Source organism: Rhea americana, unplaced genomic scaffold, assembly GCF_003343005.1.
Source record: "Rhea americana isolate MKP2758 unplaced genomic scaffold, rheAme1 scaffold_32, whole genome shotgun sequence".
Taxonomy (NCBI): domain Eukaryota; kingdom Metazoa; phylum Chordata; class Aves; order Rheiformes; family Rheidae; genus Rhea; species Rhea americana.
In genome coordinates this window covers 5645674-5664423 of record NW_028186446.1, presented here as the reverse complement: position 1 = coordinate 5664423, position 18750 = coordinate 5645674, and the positions used below count along the sequence as shown (strand labels likewise).

Here is an 18750-nt window from a genome sequence, read left to right as displayed (position 1 = left end):
ATTCAGTTAAAAAGGAGGTTACTTATATATCTGAATTTTTTTTCCCATCAGTATTTTTCTTACTTAAAAACTTCTGTTTTTACAGTGATCAAATTTGATTCCTCCCTTACTTGAAAAGACATGAGTGAGTCACAGTGTGGTATTAAGACTGAAAAATCACATATTTAGAGAAATTCAGGTTGCCAAGAGTCTTCACCTAATAGACTTTTGGACTAGAATACTGACAATTTTAGTTCCTCAATAGCAGTCTTAAAACTTGGCTTGTTCCTTAGATTTTCAGTAGATCTAAGAAAACAAGTTTTCTCTTCCTACATTGAATTCAGTTCACTTTTTCTATTAAAGAATAAGGAGCAGGTGTGAAAAATATTTAGCAGTCAAAGTTTGAAAAAGTAATAGTTTGAAAAATAGCATTAATTCTGACATGGTCTCTAGATCCAAGGACAGCATTTGTAACCACTGAAATGACTCTAAAAGTCACCCCAGAAAGTTAGGAATTTGGTCAGCATGTTAATATATTATGATTCCATTTTAAAAAATTGAATTATTATTTTTCCTCAAACATGTCTTATTTTGCCATCTCAATAAAATGTAAAGGAGTTCCAAAGTGAAGACTATCTACAACATTTCAGTACATTCTATCACAGTTTATTGAAACATATTACAAAGATTTAAGGTCTTTGGAAGTATATACACAATCTGTTATTCCTTAACAGTCTGAAGGCTTGATTTTTCAAACTCAATAATCTTTGATAAACATCACTTCCCCAGAATGCATGAAATCCCTTTTATACCAGTAGCTAGTATCATCCATAGAAAGATTTATGTGCATTCTACCAAAGCAATATCTTGTTTCACACTCATAAACTAATGTTTGTCTTCTAAATAATAAATGATTAGTAGATATTATGCCAAAAATAAATGTACTGCATGATACTATAATAAATCTGTAAGCTTCAATCCTTGCAAAGTATTGTACCAGAATACCTAGTAGCAATCAATAATACTTTTCACACTATCAATGAACAGCATATTACAATGAAAGATGCGTGGAAGAATTTCTTATACCCATTAAATTGTGTTTCATAGCCAAATATTGTTTGTAGGATAGGCTACATTAAAAACAACTCTTGGGAACTATAAGTTCAGGATCATTTCCATAATATCTGCAGATATATTTCTGTTAAATCTGGAACATGAAGTTCCAAACAAATTTGATACCTAGACAAATTTGAACAAATGCTAGACCRAGGACATTCTCTTCAGCATCAATAAACCTGACATACAGTACACCATAGAGTTATGCTAACAAATATATTTTCAAGGATGATCCTAACTGCAAGTAATAGAACAGATCTTGAATGTAAATGTTTTTACACAATGGCAACTGCAAATTTAACGCACTCTATATATATTCTCTATCCATGTTAAATATAACTTTCCTAAACTTTCCATGACTGCTGGTAAAAGTTTCTTTATAGTGAACAAATGTTTTAGGCTATGTAGGTACTTCAGACAAGAAACATTACTTATCTCAGCTATTCATACCATATCTAAATCACCACGTCTACTTTCTTAAGGAGTAGTAAAGCACTTCCTGTTATAAACTCCTGCTAAATTTTTTCAGCTGTTTCCCATTGCTTCCGGAGGGTAATTACATTTTATTACAGAGCAATAGGCTAGTGACAATTGTTTGGAAAAAAAAATGCAGAAAACAATACAAAAAAAACAGAAGCTGTTTCATGGAGGAAAGAAAGCCTCCGTGTCCTGGGATTGCAGACTGAGCCACAAGTCGAGAATTTGTGTTTCATATTCTTTTGCTAATATCAATTTATTTGATTAAATAAATGATGGAAGTGATTTTTTCTTGTGAATAATTTCATCTGTTCACCTCACTTGTTAAGCTGATGGGCCCAGATTTGCAAAAGGAAACAGCCAAAGCGATCCTAAGCATCTGCCTACAGATTTACCATACCATAATCCAGAGAAATGCAGACTCCCTGTTCAATATTAAGACAAACTGGGCACCTCAGAACACAAGATACAAAAACAGCATCTCAAGCAGCAACACAGGAGACACTGAAGACAAAGCTTCAGCAAAGAGCACTTTCTTAAGGGAGGCATGTCTGAGGAAGGAAGGTAAGCAAAGATTTGAACCCCACATTCCCATGTTTTAGGTGAATTCCAGAGATGGCAAATGAATCCATAAAGAGGCCCTATTTTGAAGGAAGAAGAAAGATCTGTAACGCTTGGTCTTCACAGCATATCTGTCAGACAAAGCTTCTCAGGTAGAACAGGTAAATTAATGCCTTTTCCATTGCCCTGTGCTGTAGGTGTGGGCTATGTGCTTAGCGTCTGCATCTGGGCTCAAATGGTTGTGGGCAGGTCCAGAAGCAGACCTTCAGTTGCCTTAGAGACTGAGGTGTCAACTCCTAGGGTTAGGCAAAAGCCAGAGGGAGGGATAGAGGGAGGAGAGAGCATCATGGTTTAGAATTTCATTGCCTGACTAAGGTGTTAGATGAAATAACTTCCCAAGTGACCCTGTGAATGTCATCTCTTGAATTACCTTTGGAGAAAAAATGACTCTGATGAAGGTCACTAAAATTTCCACTGGAAATGGACAATCTCTACAATACAAAATTAAATTTTAAAAGCACAAGAGTACAACAAGATAATGAACTACATTTGTCCTGTTTAACTACCAATAAGTTCCTGCCAATTATTCACTATATATGGTGGTATTATATACCACTGAACAGAAAAAAAAGAGACTTTTTTTTTAATGTAAGCAGTATCTGCTAGTTATTATGATAAAGCAGGCAAAACAGGAAAAGACATATACACTGAAATAAGAAGAAAAATACTAATCTGGCTGGAATAATTGCTGCTAAAATCCATTCATGTAGAAGAAAAAAAGGCTAGTGACACCCAAAATTCAGGAGATAAAAAAGGCATAGAAAATAAATATTACAAGTCACTTCATACTCACCTGTAGATGAAATAAACAGAAATACAATTAAAAAAACAGGAGACAAAAACACTCTTGCTTGTCAAAAAGCATATCCATTCAAATGTAACTGCTTAAAGAATGGGAATAAATCACTTCACTCCTGAAGAGCAAGCACATTGAGATGCTTGCTGCTGTTTGTAATGATCTATGATGGAATCAGTTCCAAAATATCAACTTCATTTTCAGTACTTAATATGTGATTCGTTCTCTAAAAGGCATCAATCCAGTTGTTAAGATCAGGCCTAAAAGCTAATTTCTTGAAACCAGGTTGCCCAGAGAGGCTGTGGAGTCTCCTTCTTTAGAGACATTCCACCTGGATGAAATCCTGTGCAATGCGCTCTAGGTGACCCTGCTTGAGCAGAGGGGTTGAACTAGATGATTTCCAGGGGTCTCTTCCAACCTCAACCATTCCGTGATTCTGTGATTTTGTTTGGTTTATCCTTTGGCCATGTTCAGATATCCAATGCTAATCCATAAACAAAGGGGAAAATGTTTGATATATATTTTTCAGATAATTTCTGCACAATAGTAACCTGCACTCTTTACTAGATCACAGTGTCTTTTCAAATGGCTTGAATATTTAAATTACTGGACCAAAATTAAATTTTTTAGCTTAATTTTGTGCAATAGAGTCAGGAGAAGACTAAGCAATAGTCACCTACCCGGGAAATATTGCAAGATTTCAATTTTCTTTTTGCCCTGATTTGGAACAAGCAAGCAAAACTTTTAAATCTTTTCCAAAGCACAACTTTTTTCCCAGTTGCCTTAAAGAATCATATTTACAAATAAAAATCTGTAAATGCTTCATGAAGATATCAATGAGAGTTTTAAATACATTTTATTTGGTATGTAAAAATAAATTTATAAACAAAAATTTTTGCAAAGTGAAAAGTTGAAATATTCTGTTTCAGATGTGTCAAAACAGGACTTGTGAAGATTTCCAAAGAAGGGAATTGTTTCCATTTTTTTCCATATAAGAGTTAATATCAGAGTTTCTATATGTGTGTGATAAAAGAAAGAATTTGTTTTAATGCCACTGTCACAAAGAATGGGCATTAAACTCCCAAAAAATCAAGTTTTGGGCACATTTTCATTTTCAGCTTAATAAATGTGTTACAATGTCAAAGGCACGCTTGTCTTAGGTAAAAGTCAAGTAGGCATTTATTTCAGTCAACACACAAACATGAACAAAAAAAAAAAATCCTTTACCGCTCTACCTACTTTGTCTATGCCAGAGCCCTGGAAAGCCAAGCTGTGTACTGCAGCTGCTACTGCTCTGCAGAAGAACGAATTAGAATACATTGGACTGTAGCTGCTACTAGTTGGTGGAGGAGGCTCCATCACAGCAGCAATTGCTGATGACAGCAAGACCACTAAACCCATTTCTGCTTAGCTCAATCTTCCTCATGCTCTGATCCTTCTTCTCCATCCACTGTTCCTCTTCTACCTGCAGCAACAATGAGACAGAGCCAGAAGTGCATTCCTGATGTAAAAAAAAAATCAGTTTTTCTTACAGCTCTGAGAATGCTTCAAGTCTCTCTACTCACACAACATACTTGTCATGTCTTTTCTGAAGCAGTATGTGATAGGCCTTTGTTAGACCATGGGTAGGCTTTGATCAAACCCAAAGCACAACATAGATTCAATTTAATTTCTTAAAATCAGGAGAGTAGTAGAGGAAAACGCTACCTAACCCATGTAGGTCTCAGATGTATCACTGAGGAAATTCACACTCATACTTCTCTTTTATTTAGCTGGCTACTTAGATAAATCATCATTAGTTAAGAATTCAGGACATACTGCGATCTCAAAGGAGCCTAGACTTCTAGTCATGTTCTGATCAAACTTAGCTCACTCAAACTGCTTTGAGATCTGGAAAATGCCATGGTGGTGGGTGATACCCACCTCTTATATATTGGCCAAGTGCTTAGAGTTTTTGCCTCAAAAGTGGGGGCACAGCTTAAACAGGAGGGAAACAGAGTGTATCAATCTGAAAAGGTGGTAGTGATGGCATTTTCTAGTAGGCAAAATCTGTGAGACAATGCAAGTGAAAGCTCTCGTGTGCCCATAGTGGCTCAGGAATATTCTTGTTTATTAGGTACCATCCATCAAAAGAAAGCCCAACATTTTGCATCACAGAGACACCTAAATGCAGACAGCAGTTCCAGGCTCTGAATCTTGGCTTGATGGAGGAGTGTAGCTTGCATCCTTTTTTTTTTTTTTTTTTTTTCCTTTTGGCATATCCTGTTGCATGAATTAGCTACTCCAGTGAAGCACATGAGCTTCCGTGACTCCCTTACTAGGTACCTAATCTGCCTCACTCTGTGTGAGGGGAACTTCAGCCTAAACATTCAGCAAGGGGCGTGTACCAAGGAGCACAGAAACTAGACCTTTCATGATGGCATGTCTTATCTGACTGAAAAATCCTACAGCCCCAGCAACACTCTGGAGCATAGAACCTATCACTTGGTCTTTGTGCTAGACTGTTGAACAGAGAAAGTACCTTCCCTGAGAGAAAGAAATAGCTGACAAAGGAGTTACTCTGCACGTCTGCTTCTCTCCTGAAAAGTATTATTTCTCTGAGCATATTTATTGTACATTTAATTTGATTTGTTTGCATTTCACAGATATTGCCTACCAGCACAGATGTCCTATGTTGAAAAACATGACAGTTTTGAAATGCAATTGCTCGGCACATATAATGCCAACACATATTTTGGAAATATGTCCCATTTCCACACCCAGCAGGCTTCTGCTACTGTCTCCCGCAAAATGCCCATGGTGATAGAAGCCTTAAGTGTCTAATAGTTTTGGAGCAGCCACCTTGGAGGGCTGCTGTCTATGAGCAGCTGTAGTAGATAAAAACATCTTTAGAGGAAATCCCTCTAGTATTATGCAAGCCTTCTTCAAACCAGGCAGTCAACGACAATGTCATGACCATGTTCAGACATTCTTTAAAACTACTCTGTCACGACTGCTACAAAAACATGTGTCGGCTAATACATTCACTTAATTATTATAGTTAATTATAAAACATTCACTTCATTTTATGGGTTTGATTCTTTTCCACAATGTCTCCTTATACCACCTTAGCATTGTAGAACAATCATAAAATGGAAATGGAAATGCAAAAAGATATCTGCAGCCATGCTGTGTCCATGCCATCTCTGACAAATCTCCCCAGCCTTACTGCTCTGACCTCCCCTCTCCAACTGCCCTATTGTGCCTTTTATAGTAATATTCAATGTGATAGTAAATTAAGAGCTCCTTAGAGCAGGGGTATGTAATTATCCATACAGAAAGCACCTAGAAAAAATGCACTGCAAAATGTGTTGTAAGAAAATACTCAGTTAAGGACTAAACTGAGAATTTCCTCTCATTCCCAGTAAATGGGAAATTCTTAGTTGCCATATCCCTCTATAGCATTTCCTAAGACTCACAACTCCCTTTCTAATCCCTCCTCCGTCTCAGGAATGACTGCTCTTAGAAGTTTACCTCCTCCGCATTCTGACCCCCGCCACACACACACACATATAGCATTCTATCAGTTATTTTTTTTTTTTCTGATTTTCTGGGTGGAAGAAATAATGCTTTCTCTCCCCATACCTCATTCACGCACAGGTAACAGCCCCTGAGGCTTGCTGTTCCTCTGTTTGTGAGGCGAGTATGGGCTCCTGTACCTCCCTGGTCCTCTTAAGTATCCTCACAGAGCCAAGTGATGACTTAGTGATGCAATTTTAAAGTGCTTTATATAAGATTTCTAAAATAAGTATGCATAGTGTGAAACAAGTCTGAAAGAACAGTTGTTAAAACAATTGTATATGAAAATGTCAATCTGGTTTTGGCTGTGGAAAATTAACATGGTATTAAAGAAATAAAAACTCATAAAAAAGCCTTTTAACTATAAATGTCATTAAGACATACACAAATACGCCACAGTGAGGAGGTTACAGCTCTGTGAAATGGCATTACCAGGGAATTCATGGAGCACAAAAACAGAGTAGTTAGAGTGTCTTGGTATTGTGCTTAACATGAGTCAACTTTCTTATGGACGAGTGCTGTAACCTCTCCTGTCTTTCCTCCTAACACACATTTCCCCCGACAGTCTATGTGAATATAGATTAGGTCACAGGAGTGGTGAACTCGAGGACAGCTGGATAAGACACTAATCACATCACCATTCTGCATCTTGTTGATGTGCTTTAACCATGCCAGTCCCACAAGCCATCTCTAACAGGAGCTGCAACCTCAAAAGCTGAAACAATACTCAGATTCAGTGAAGACCAATCAGTTCTAGCACTTCTTTTCTCTTTTACGTTGGAACAATCCCAATAGAAATTAAATACATTTAGGATTTTCTCTCTTTCTTCCCATATTCACCCATATGCATGAATGATGTAAACAGATACAAACCAACCAGTTAGTATTCAAATGATTTCTGTCCTTACTTTGGCACAGCAAAATCTTTTCTACTTTTAAATAAAGTAGATTGCTAAGAAAGTATATGATATCTCTCCCATATGAATTTCCAAGGGCTTTGAAAATATTCTGTATTTTCAGATTTGGAATCTGAGATTTCAAAGAGTATCTGGCAAGTCAAACTACTTCTTGCAACTTTTGCAGGGGTATAAGAACATCTCATTTTTTATATCCTATCTAAAACCAACAACCCACAGACACACCAGTAACCTGGTTATAGCAATGGACTGTATCTGCTTGAAAGAAAGGGAAAAAAAAACAAAATTCATAAAACAGTCTGCCCACTGCAGGATATTTTTTTCCCGGGTTGGCAAATATGTTAACATCTGAAGGCTTAAGTCTCTGATTATTGTTTTGTTTGTTGTTTCCTATTTAATGTACTGTGGATGTTTGAATTGCCTATCTAAATGACACAGGCTAATTAAGTATTATGTTAAAATCTATTTCCTTTTATCAGTTTTAATTGTAGAGGCTTTCAATTTCAAAACAAACACCTTTTGATGAAATCTTAGAAAGTAAATAGAAGTTTCAGATTTAGTTTCTTATTAAAATTCACTACCTTGTACATCTTCACTGTGTCTTTTTTCTTCTTTAAAGTTCATCATCATTTTCCTCGCATTAAAATTACTTTATGCTTCTAATCATTTCCATAGTGCACCTATTGGCCTCTTCCACTTTATATGTGCACAGTTTTAGTTGAGAGTATACAGTTAATAAAGTGATGGTACTACATCTTTCTATTTTTTCCCTACCATATTATTTCTCTTTGCTGATTACTGTGGAGATTTATGGTGAGCTGTCCAAAGTAGCCTCGAATTCTGTGCTTCCAACTCCACGGTCACTTAATAAAGCAGCTTAATTATATCAATGTCACATCTGGTGTCTCAGCTGTTGTTACCAATTGGACTGTCTTGTGTGTTATAGAAAGAATACATTCTACTCTTTTGAGTTTAAAACCAAATACTCAGTGCCATTGCTTTTGTGTTCTTTAATCAGTAAATATCTTATTGCTTTCCCTTATTTTCTCATGAAGAATATTTGTTTGCTTGGTCAGGATGCTGTTAATGTAACAAACGGAACAATCTCTGAGATAAAGCCAGTATTTCTGTACTGAGAAATTGTATCTCCCTGGAGAGTATAGAATAATTTAGGTACAACCATATGACAACTTAATCCACTCATTATAAATAGTGTCAGATTTTAAATGTTTTATTGACACCTCTCATTTCTCCAGGTTTCAGGAGTTTCCTAACCACGTGCCCAAGCAGTCAAGTTCAACTACTTAAGCTTCTCAGCTGTACAAGATACTTAGGTTTTATTTAATTTTTTGGCTCCTTTACTTAACATCTTGTTCTGACATACCATTAGCTTTCTCAGATACTCCTTTGTGAGCAGCTCCTGTTCCTCCCCTAGTTCAACTGTAATTTTCCTTATCTCATATGACTGATGTCTTTGGCAGATGTCTTTGTCTGACCTGAATACGCTTTAGTATCTGTCAGACTTCTCCAGCTACTGCTTTATAAAATCTACCTAAACATTGTCCGTTCTCTGTGGTAGCATTCAGTTCTGTTGTGGCAAAGATAAAGCATGACTTTCTGCAGAGGCTTTCTGTTCTTCAAAACTCTCTACAGTTCTAGATAGATTTAAGTTCCTTATCTTTACATCAGTTTTCTCATCACAGTTCTGAGACTTTGAACACCCCCTCCATCCTGCATATATTGATAAAATTGGATGCATTTCATGAAATAGTTGTTTAGAAGTGCACTTGTGCACTTTTTTCTTGATAATTTAAATTTGATTTCTGAGAGTCTTGTTTCTCTTCCAACTTCCTCATACATAGGCAGAAGYTGAGACCGTGGTCATAAGACACTCCCAGGTCTTGCCAGACCCTTACTGACATCTCATAAAATTATCCATTTCGATACTTACAACACATAGCTTCCCAAACATCACCTTCCCAGTAAGTCTCTGATTCAGATTAATAAATGAATCTCCCAGTGCCAAACACATCTCCTGGTATTAGAGGATCTTTGCCAGTTTTAAAGGGTTTTGTTTGAGACCTACTAAGACCATCAATATCCTTCACAAAACCATATTACAATAAGCAAACAAAAAGTGCACTTCATCTTTCAAAAATACTTTCTTTTAGGAAGTCCCTCAGCATTATGACTGATATGGGTTACAATTGCTTAGGTATTTGGCATCACTGAAATGTTTTTGCTATTTTTGAAAATCACCACAAACCAGGAACAGAATTTTTAGTGTTAGTGGCACAAATCTCCATTAACATCCATTTTTCATTCAGCTTTCTTTTATAGAAGCTAAGGAACAGCCCTTATCTTTGCAGTATTGCGCGATATCCTCACAGAAACAAAACTTTGGATTAAAAGGTTTGCATGCCCATTAAAGTTCCAATGAAAGTGTTTACTTTCAAGGCCAATCTAGCAACGAAATGCAGTTCCCATGCAGGTTGTGGTCAGTCTTTGCAGGCAGACAAGGGATAACTTTAGAATATGAAGCAAGCCTAATAGCAAGAATAGCAAGAATATTCTGAAAAAGTCTTTTTCACATTGAAAATTCAGAGAAGTTTTCAGCTCCCTCAGTAATAAGTCTCAGGTAAATGCTTACTGCTCTACAACATATAATGTATATTCACAGTGACTGGAAATATCTTTGAACAAGTAGTGAAATAGCCAAGAAAAGTTGGAGTCAATATACCATTTAAAAACAAGTAGACTAAATTGGCTTAGTATTCTGACAGGTTAGGCTGAAACTTTTTAATTTTATTTTTAATAAACGAGGGAATAGATATCACTGACAGAAAAGGGGATGAAGAGGACAGAAGAAGAAAGGGAAGTGTGAAGTGCAGCTGGAGAAAAAAAGCTATGAGAGAGGAAAGGAGCAGAGTTCTCCTTTATCAGTAATCAGTAAAAACTTACAAATCACTGGAACTTTTAAATGATCTCTATTGCTTCCCCTGAAGAGAAAATCCTGAGTTTCTTCTTCCTCTGTGAAGGTCAGATAAAGATTCAATCAAAGCATCTCCCAAGCAAACTATATATTCTTTTCTTTATAGGTCATCTTTTCAAATTCCCAATTTCTATTTCTTTTTATTTTCTGTCAGAAACACATGTAAAATGTAAATAGAAATGGACCAGAGCCAACCAGTTATAAACTTATATGCTGCAAAGAGCATCACTGGTACAGCCTAAAGCAAACTACCCATGGGTCTCAGAGATATTGTTCATCTGTTCTTGCTCTGTTTTTTGGGTGCTGCAGCAGAACAAACTTGCCCTGGTGCATGTTCTGAAAAACTTACTCCATCACTTCACAATTAGGTCCTGGTGTTGCTCCTCAGTGCCCTCTGCAGCCCATGACAATTGATAGTTTTCAACACCTTGAGAGACCAACACTTAATTATCACAAAGCTAGAGACCTCAGGCAACATCATTCCCTAATTCAGAGCTATTATTTCCAGCAGTTCTTCTGATGAAGTACAAGCAAGCAGCTTTGGAGTCTTCTACACAGTGGGAAATTTAGAAATAGTTTCATTGCAAACGATTTCCTACAAATAAAAAGACATCAATGAATACAAAACTGTGATTTCCGATTTTCAGAAATGATCTAATAAACTGAGACAGTGATGTTAATGTGCTCCAATTATGTCGAGGGGAGAAGAAATGAAGAAACAAAGAGAGAACTTGAATTATAATGAACAGTTAAAATGGACTTCTGCACAGTCCATTTTAGCACCAGCTCAACTCAGTCTCAATAACGGAAAATAGACTGTGATTTTCTAGCCATTGGGCTAGAGAGTTTTAAGAGTGAGTGGAAGGAGCACACTCTAAAGGTAGCATAGAAGAATACTGATACAGCAAAAATTCCTGAAGGTAATGTCCCGGAAGCAGAAGAGAAATATGGTTGTGTCATCATCCTCTTCTAACTTACAACATACATTTCCTTTGCAAAGAGCCTGCTGCACTGGGTGGGACATGTCACTCCGTGTGGAACATAGCTTGGATTGCACCGTCCCCGCTCTTAGCACTTTCCTGAATTGTGCTAATGAGACACACACACCTGTATCCACATAGACACAAACGAATCTGTTATTTCTCCTTTTCCATTCCTCCGCAGCCTTTCTTCCTGCTTTATGATCTTAAAGAAAAACACTAGTGTGGATACAGCTAAGTATATGGTGTATGAGGAAGATGAAATGGGGACCTTTTGACACACAGATAATGTTAAATAGATCAGGTTGGACTTTCCTAGTTTGCCTTTGTCTGACTTTTTTCGACAAACTCCCTCCATAGTCTCTTCCCTTCGACTTCATTCCCCTCTGTTCCCCTTTCTGTGCTCAGTACCCTTCATTTCCCTTCATTTCAGTGCACCCTTCCCTAAACTTTTGGTTTCCATTTCTTTTGTCAACTCCTGATTAAGCCCTGTCCTAGGAAGTGCCATAACAAACATATCATCTGCCATCTGTCCATTACCTATTAAGACCCCTGCCTCCATCTCCAGTTTCTTCTGTTTAGGTTGTAAACTTATCAGGTAGGAATTATTTACTGATTTATACATAGACAGTACTTAAGTACTGTCCTCCTGCTGAGGGATGGGAGTACATTATTCTCTCTGTCCACTTTCAAGACCAGAAGCAATGGAATGTGGAAATTTTACATGAGGCATTAGAAAACAGTTTCTAAAGGCAGAATAAATTTGTCTCATCTTCATCTCTGCTGTAACAAAATAAGATTACTTTCTCCTATTCCAAGGTACGAACTCATGCCAGTAGAGAGGCTGTCATTGTGCCCTGCCACTGCACGGGAATACAAGTGGAGGAAAGTCTGTCGTTCTTTTCTGCCTCTTATGTAGGCATACTGAGCTATGCACAGCCAGGCTCTGAGGTAGGAGACCTCATTTTTCACCATTAAAAATAAACTCGACAATTTGAAGAAGTGGTCTGAAATCAATAGGATACAATTCAGTAAGGACAAGTGAAAGTGCTACATTTATGTAGCAGTAATCAGCTGTGCAAATAGAAGATGGAAAATGAGTTAGTAGGAAACAGTCTGAGGTTTACAGAGGATCACATGCTGAACAAAGTCAACAATATTGCCCTCCCTGCAAAAAATACTACCGATGCCCAGGTTACATAGACAGTAAAATATCGTGTTTAAGACATGTCTGTAAATACTTCAGAATTGGCAAGCAGCAAACTAACACAAGCGGTTTTAGGCACTACACTTCAAGAAATATGTGAACCTGTTGAAGAAATGCAAGGAGAGCAACAGGGTGGATTAAAGGTCTGGAAAAAGTGACCCACAAGGAAAGACTGAAAGAATCAGAGTTGTTTAGTCTGAAGAAGGGAACATTTAAGAGGAAATGCCATAACAGACTTAAATAGTATCCTACCGAGGAATTGGAATCAACTGTTCTCCACATCCACAGAGATTAGGACAAAAAATAATGGAATGTGGAAAATGTGGAAACTTGAGAGTAGGCCTTAGAAAAAACTTTCTAACATGAGGAGAGTAAAGCATCAGAACAGTTTATAAAGATTATAAAATCCATTTTTTTTATAAAATTACTGTTTTTTTAAGAATAGATTCCAGACATGTTTTATCTGATACTGTGATAACAGTTGCAATAATGACACATTATGCTTCTCTTATGCATTTTATAAGAAATAACCCCATGAGTGTATCTCCCCACTAAGTAAAACATGCAGACAGGAAAAATTTACACTCCACTTTTGCAAGCAATGAAAACAATGTCCCTAAGTAGTTATGATTTGAGTCTCCCACTTACCAAGCCATAGGCAAGCCATATTAGGTGCAGTGTTAGCATATAATCTTAATCTTTTAGAAAAGAATTGGGCTTGTAATTTGGGGTCTCAACTACAGGTCCTCCTCATGCCAGAAAGTATCCCTTAAAAGAGATTCACATTGATCTACCTTCAGATGTCTGCAAAGTAAAAGTCTACAACTGAACTTGTCATGGCAGACTACCTTTGTAGTCAATGGAGAGAAGCAGACATGTTTAGGCAGGGAATCATCTGGCCTGTTAATATATAAAAAACTTAGCTATGTAGAGTTTTAGTGCCTCCTAGGCTACAGGCAGATGATCAACCAGCTAGGAATATAAACTTTCCAATGGCTGCTCCCTTTGTAACCCACAACTTGAGATAAAGTACTCTGAAGTGACATTTCTGCGTGTAGAAAAGTATGGTTATATCATGTCTTTCCTGGGCACTTGGTTGAAGTTATTGTAGAGTAAATTCCATATTTATGAGAAGCAGGAAACCTCTCTCTCGTGTTAAGATAATAGCTCAAATGTAAAAAGATGAGACAGTGAGCAAATGGTATACAACAGATGAAGAGCATATGGTCAGAGGAATACAATCTCTTCAGTTATCATGTGATTCCATAGTTTACTGCAAAGTCTTGTAGTGTATCAGGTGCAAAGAATTTCTTCATATGGACTAGGTGCATGCTGTATAGAAGTTAATTCTAGTAATAGCTTTCATATTGCCTTTCCTTTAGAAATCAATCATCTCCTTTCACACTAGATTTGTTTCTCAAATATGAAATATCTCTCCCTGTCTGCTCCCCAGACCTTTTTCTAACTTCAAAAACATCATCTGTTCATATTTTCTCTCTCTCTTTCTACATCTTTTTGCCCTCATTCCTAGCATAATGTCTCTCACTTAGCCAGACAAAAGGAGAGAAGAGGCCTGGATAAAGCTGAGAGACATTAGCTTGCTTTGGTGGCAGAGTCAGTGTTCCTCTTGGGATAGCAACAGTTCAGGAACTTCATTAGCTGAGCATGCTGCTAGAGGTGTTCAGGCTGAGGACAGAGGCCTCCTCCTACCCTGTCCTCCCCCAGCAGTGGGGAGAGAGGTCAATCTGCAGACAGAGGATGGGATGCTGGCAGGTCAGTCACAAGCTCCAGGCACACCAGCAGGCCAGAGAAGAGAGGTTAGCAAGAATCACCAGCTTTTAAAATGAACTTCAGGAAGGTACTGAGCGATCATAGTCTGCTTCTAAATACTTCATACCTTATGCCATATAATAGCAAGTGGACTTACTAATGGAGGTGGCGCATCTGGCCGGTGCCCAGCTGCCCAACAATCAAGGCTGAACTAGTATCAGTTGGTTGCTAATTTGAAGGTTTGCTCTTATGAGATGGACAGGTCATCTATTTTTTATTATTCCATTCCCTGGACAGGGATGGAGTTAGGACAAGTGAGGGAAGCATCATTTTTGTTCTTAGGTTTAATCGCAAGCCCTTCAGGAGGTATGGCTGCAACAACAGTGAATGTCTGAATTAGGAGTCTGCTGATAGTGCCTCTCCCTCCGAAAACATCAGTACAATCATAATGTTTACTTGGCTTTATTATAGTCTTGTAATTGGAGAATTGCCATTCCTGGTCCCTTTGGTCACATCCTGTCATCTCTTTGAAAGAAAAAGCCAACCATTTTGGCCACTCTGAGGGCTAGTTTGGCAGCTGTCAGGTTCCAGATTATACTTCTTGAGCACTGGCATCTGCATCTGTGACCAGCCCTTTCTCTAGCCTCTGCCCTGGCTTTGTTCCCAGCCGTGCAACAGCCCTCAGGCTGATGTGGGGCCAATCTGCTTCTGGACTCCCTTAGCATTCTGGTGGCTGCTTTCCTTTGAGTCAACCTTGATAAGAGAAAATATGCTTCATAGTAGTAGCTACACTTGCAAACAAACCCAGTGGGCTGCATCTTGCACTCAAGGCAAACCCAGGCCTAAAGCCCTACTAAACACACCTGGGAATTGTTTTTGTCTGCCACAACTTGGCTAAGAAATGTATAAATCATTTGTATTTTTGCTGTTGAATCTTCGCTTCAGAAATAAAGTAGTGCTTTTATATCTGCCTTGTTTTCTGACCCAGGTTGCACAGAACATTTCTGTTGTACAGTTACACAACCGAAAGTAATAAAACTAAGATCCTGGCAAGTTATCACCCATCAGCAGCAGCATAGTAACAGCCTGTATGGATCACAAAGAAACACAATATCTTAAGCCATTGTTATGTTAATGCAGATCAAAACCACAATTTCCCATTTTCACAAACCATTAGAAAACTCCCTAAGTACAGATCTTGTACTTGAAACTGGGAGACAGAAACTGACTAGACATAAGCTAATACGAATAAGGATTTAGCAAGTAAAAAGTATGAAAATGTCACTCAATTTACCAGAGAAACTCTAAGAAATCTTGTAAAGAAATAAACTCCATGTAATATATACTGCCCATGGAATAAAAAAAAAAAGTTACGGCTTGTCAAGTACCTGGTTACAGCCAGGTACTTTCTAGGTCACCAGGACAAGGTCTGTCTTCAAATGTATTAGCTTTAGTATGCTTCTATAGCCAAAGTATACCTCTCAAAATGCATCCATTTGGAAAATATGGTAGGACTTTCAGTCACTGAAATACACAGTATGAAATTAGCATTTCTATTTCATCTATAAATAAATAAATTGAGCATGTAAGAACTCTTCTTGAGCTACATTGAGGCTGCAAAGTGAATGCAAGGCCCTCAAAGAACACACTTTTGCCTGGAGATTTCCTCTGCACAGTGAGAATCACAGCAGATACAAGGCTGACAGAGGCTGTTTCCTTGTCTCCTGTGCCAGCTCCCAGCTCCACCATCCAAATCCTTTGCCAGGCTGCAACATAATAGGCAGGAAACAGGAAATGGGAAAGTAGATGGACAAAGATAGACCAAATCAACCATTTAACTAATCCCTGCCTCTGTGAATTCTGTGAATTATTAAAATATTGTAGGTAAGGTATTTCTTCCCATCAGCTTTAATTTTGCCATCAGGAATTGTAATTATCTACCAAAGAACCCTTGCTGGCCACATGCTGGTTGGATATTGCAAAGGCTTATTCTCTCAATGTCATGTTCCTGTAGCTCAAACACATCCAACCTCAGTGTCACACAAGACTTAGTGTGCCAGCAACCAGGCACACCTGATAAATTGTTTGTCAAATGCAGGATAAACACCATTTGTATTTACTGATCCCTTCCAGGTCCCTCAAGCTACACCGAACCATGGTTGCTTGTCAGCTTCATGGTATCATGGTGATATAAGTCTCAGCTCATAACCTCAGAATTCATCATTTTCCAATATGAATGAAAGAAAACTTACAGATCCAACCTGTCAGATCAATTAAATGTGTTCAACATCTGTTGTGTAACAGAAGCACCTTTTTTACTTACCTAAATAACTAGAACATACTTGGGTGAGTACAATTAGTCTGGTCTCATTCCAGAGGCTCAAAAGGTGTCAAAGTTACCCAGCTATTTGATGATTTTTCCACTGGCAAGTAACCTCCAAACGGTATCCTCTTTGCATAGCCTCCGCAATGTTCTCGCCTGCATTCCCAGTACAGTGTGCATAGTAAGTGAAAAGAGTAAGTAAAAAAAGTAAGTAACATGGCTGCATTTTGTGAAGCTCTGGTTCACCTAATGACCCCTTTAGACTTTTTAGTCTTAGGTTACTCTACTTCAACCTCTCTGCCATCAGAAAGATCACAAATAACTCGCCTATCCTCTCTTAGGCCTTCATCGAGGTAAGTGAGTTCAGATGAACCCAACTCCACAGATGATTTCTAGCCTATGCGTATTCACAATCCATTGTTAGGATTCATTCTTATGCAAATATTGTCCTTTAGCTGAAAAAAAGTCCCCCTTCTCTTGTATTTACCCCGGATGTATTTATAAAAAGCAGACATAACCCCTTTCTGCTAGGCTTATCATACCATCTTCTAGTCTCCTCTCCAAAAGGTTTGGCCTTTCCTAGAGTAATTTTAATATCATTTTTTTTTGTACCTAAGTTTTTTTTTTCTTCCTTGAATATGAATGATGAGACTTGCACATGGTATTCCAGATAAAGTGTCAGCAATGTCGCTTCCACTCCATACCTGGATGGGACGACTGCTCTGTGGTTGGACTGGACCGCTGCTCTGTTTTAGGAACTCTGCTCACTCCTTTTACTCACATCATCTCAATATTAAAAAGTCATTTTTCTCATTAGAGTGAACAAAACTTTATAAATTACATTGCAAGAAAAAAATACTTAATCATCCACAGTGAGACTCGTTGATTTGATTCCAACTTTATTGATTTTAAATCTCTCATTAAATACAGTCAGGTTTCATAGTTTCAACAGAATTGAAAGCAATGTTGTGAAGATAAAAAACCTCTTACAGGTGGGAAAACTCAGACAGGAAGCCTTGAACAGACTTTGCTCAAGCAGATAACAGTCTTGGCTGCAGAAATCACAGTTGTAATCCTTACTCTAAGATATTTGGTAAAAAAAAAAAAAAAAAAAAAAAAAAAACTATTGAGTTAATTAAGACTAGGTTTTCATGATAACATGATTAGTAAAACAAAAGGCATTTTAAAATCAAATTCAGATTCTGATTTTGTTCTCTTAGACTATTTTTTTCATATTTATAATGAGGTTGTTGTATTTTACTTTGCTCTTTGCTCAAATGCCACTTTCTGATTTTCCAGAACTGGTAAAACAGGCTTGTATTTGGTTCAAAACCCCACCAGTGAATAGACGGGTAAGAAAGCTTCACTGGCTGTCTCTGAAATTATGCATATTTCTGCTTTGAATTACTTTAGGCTAAGTTGGGACTAAAATATATTACTACCCTTCCTTAAACAGGCTATTTTTCTCGTTTTCAGTAAATATTATTTTATCATGCCCCATCACAACACTTGTCAACCACAGTGCAATCACAATAGGCAATTAACTTCTGTCAAATCCCAGACCAGGACATTTATGTCAGAACAAGGTTGAACTATTTACTGTAATCATATAATGGAGAAGCTTACTCTGCTACTCAGGTCTCTGCCCAAAGTGAATTAAACTCTCCTGAACTCCCATTCTATGAATACACAATGTTTTATAACATAGTACAGCAAATTGCTAACACTCTTGCAGAGTCTCAGGGAACATGAACTTTGAAATGGAAACTGTCAGGTCAGAGACACCACTCAACAATCCTTTATTTGAGGAATTTGTCTAAGACTAGGTGCTGAGATATTGAATAACAGAGGTTATTCTTGCAAACAGAGCACTTTCACTGTGCAGTTATTCTTCCACCACTAGAATGCTGAAAGGTTTTGCATAAAATCTGCCCATTCTCTGTTTTATATCATTCTTGAGGGTTTTTTCCTGGCGTTTTATACGCTAAATTGCAGCTCTCACAGCCATGATCTA

General features: G+C 37.6%; 1 protein-coding gene across 1 annotated transcript in view; it reads right to left on the bottom strand.

Moving 5' to 3' along the window:
* Positions 1-18750, bottom strand: part of NXPH1 (neurexophilin 1) — a 133698-nt gene that overhangs the window by 73891 nt on the left and 41057 nt on the right. The gene's annotated exons all lie outside the window — the stretch shown is intronic.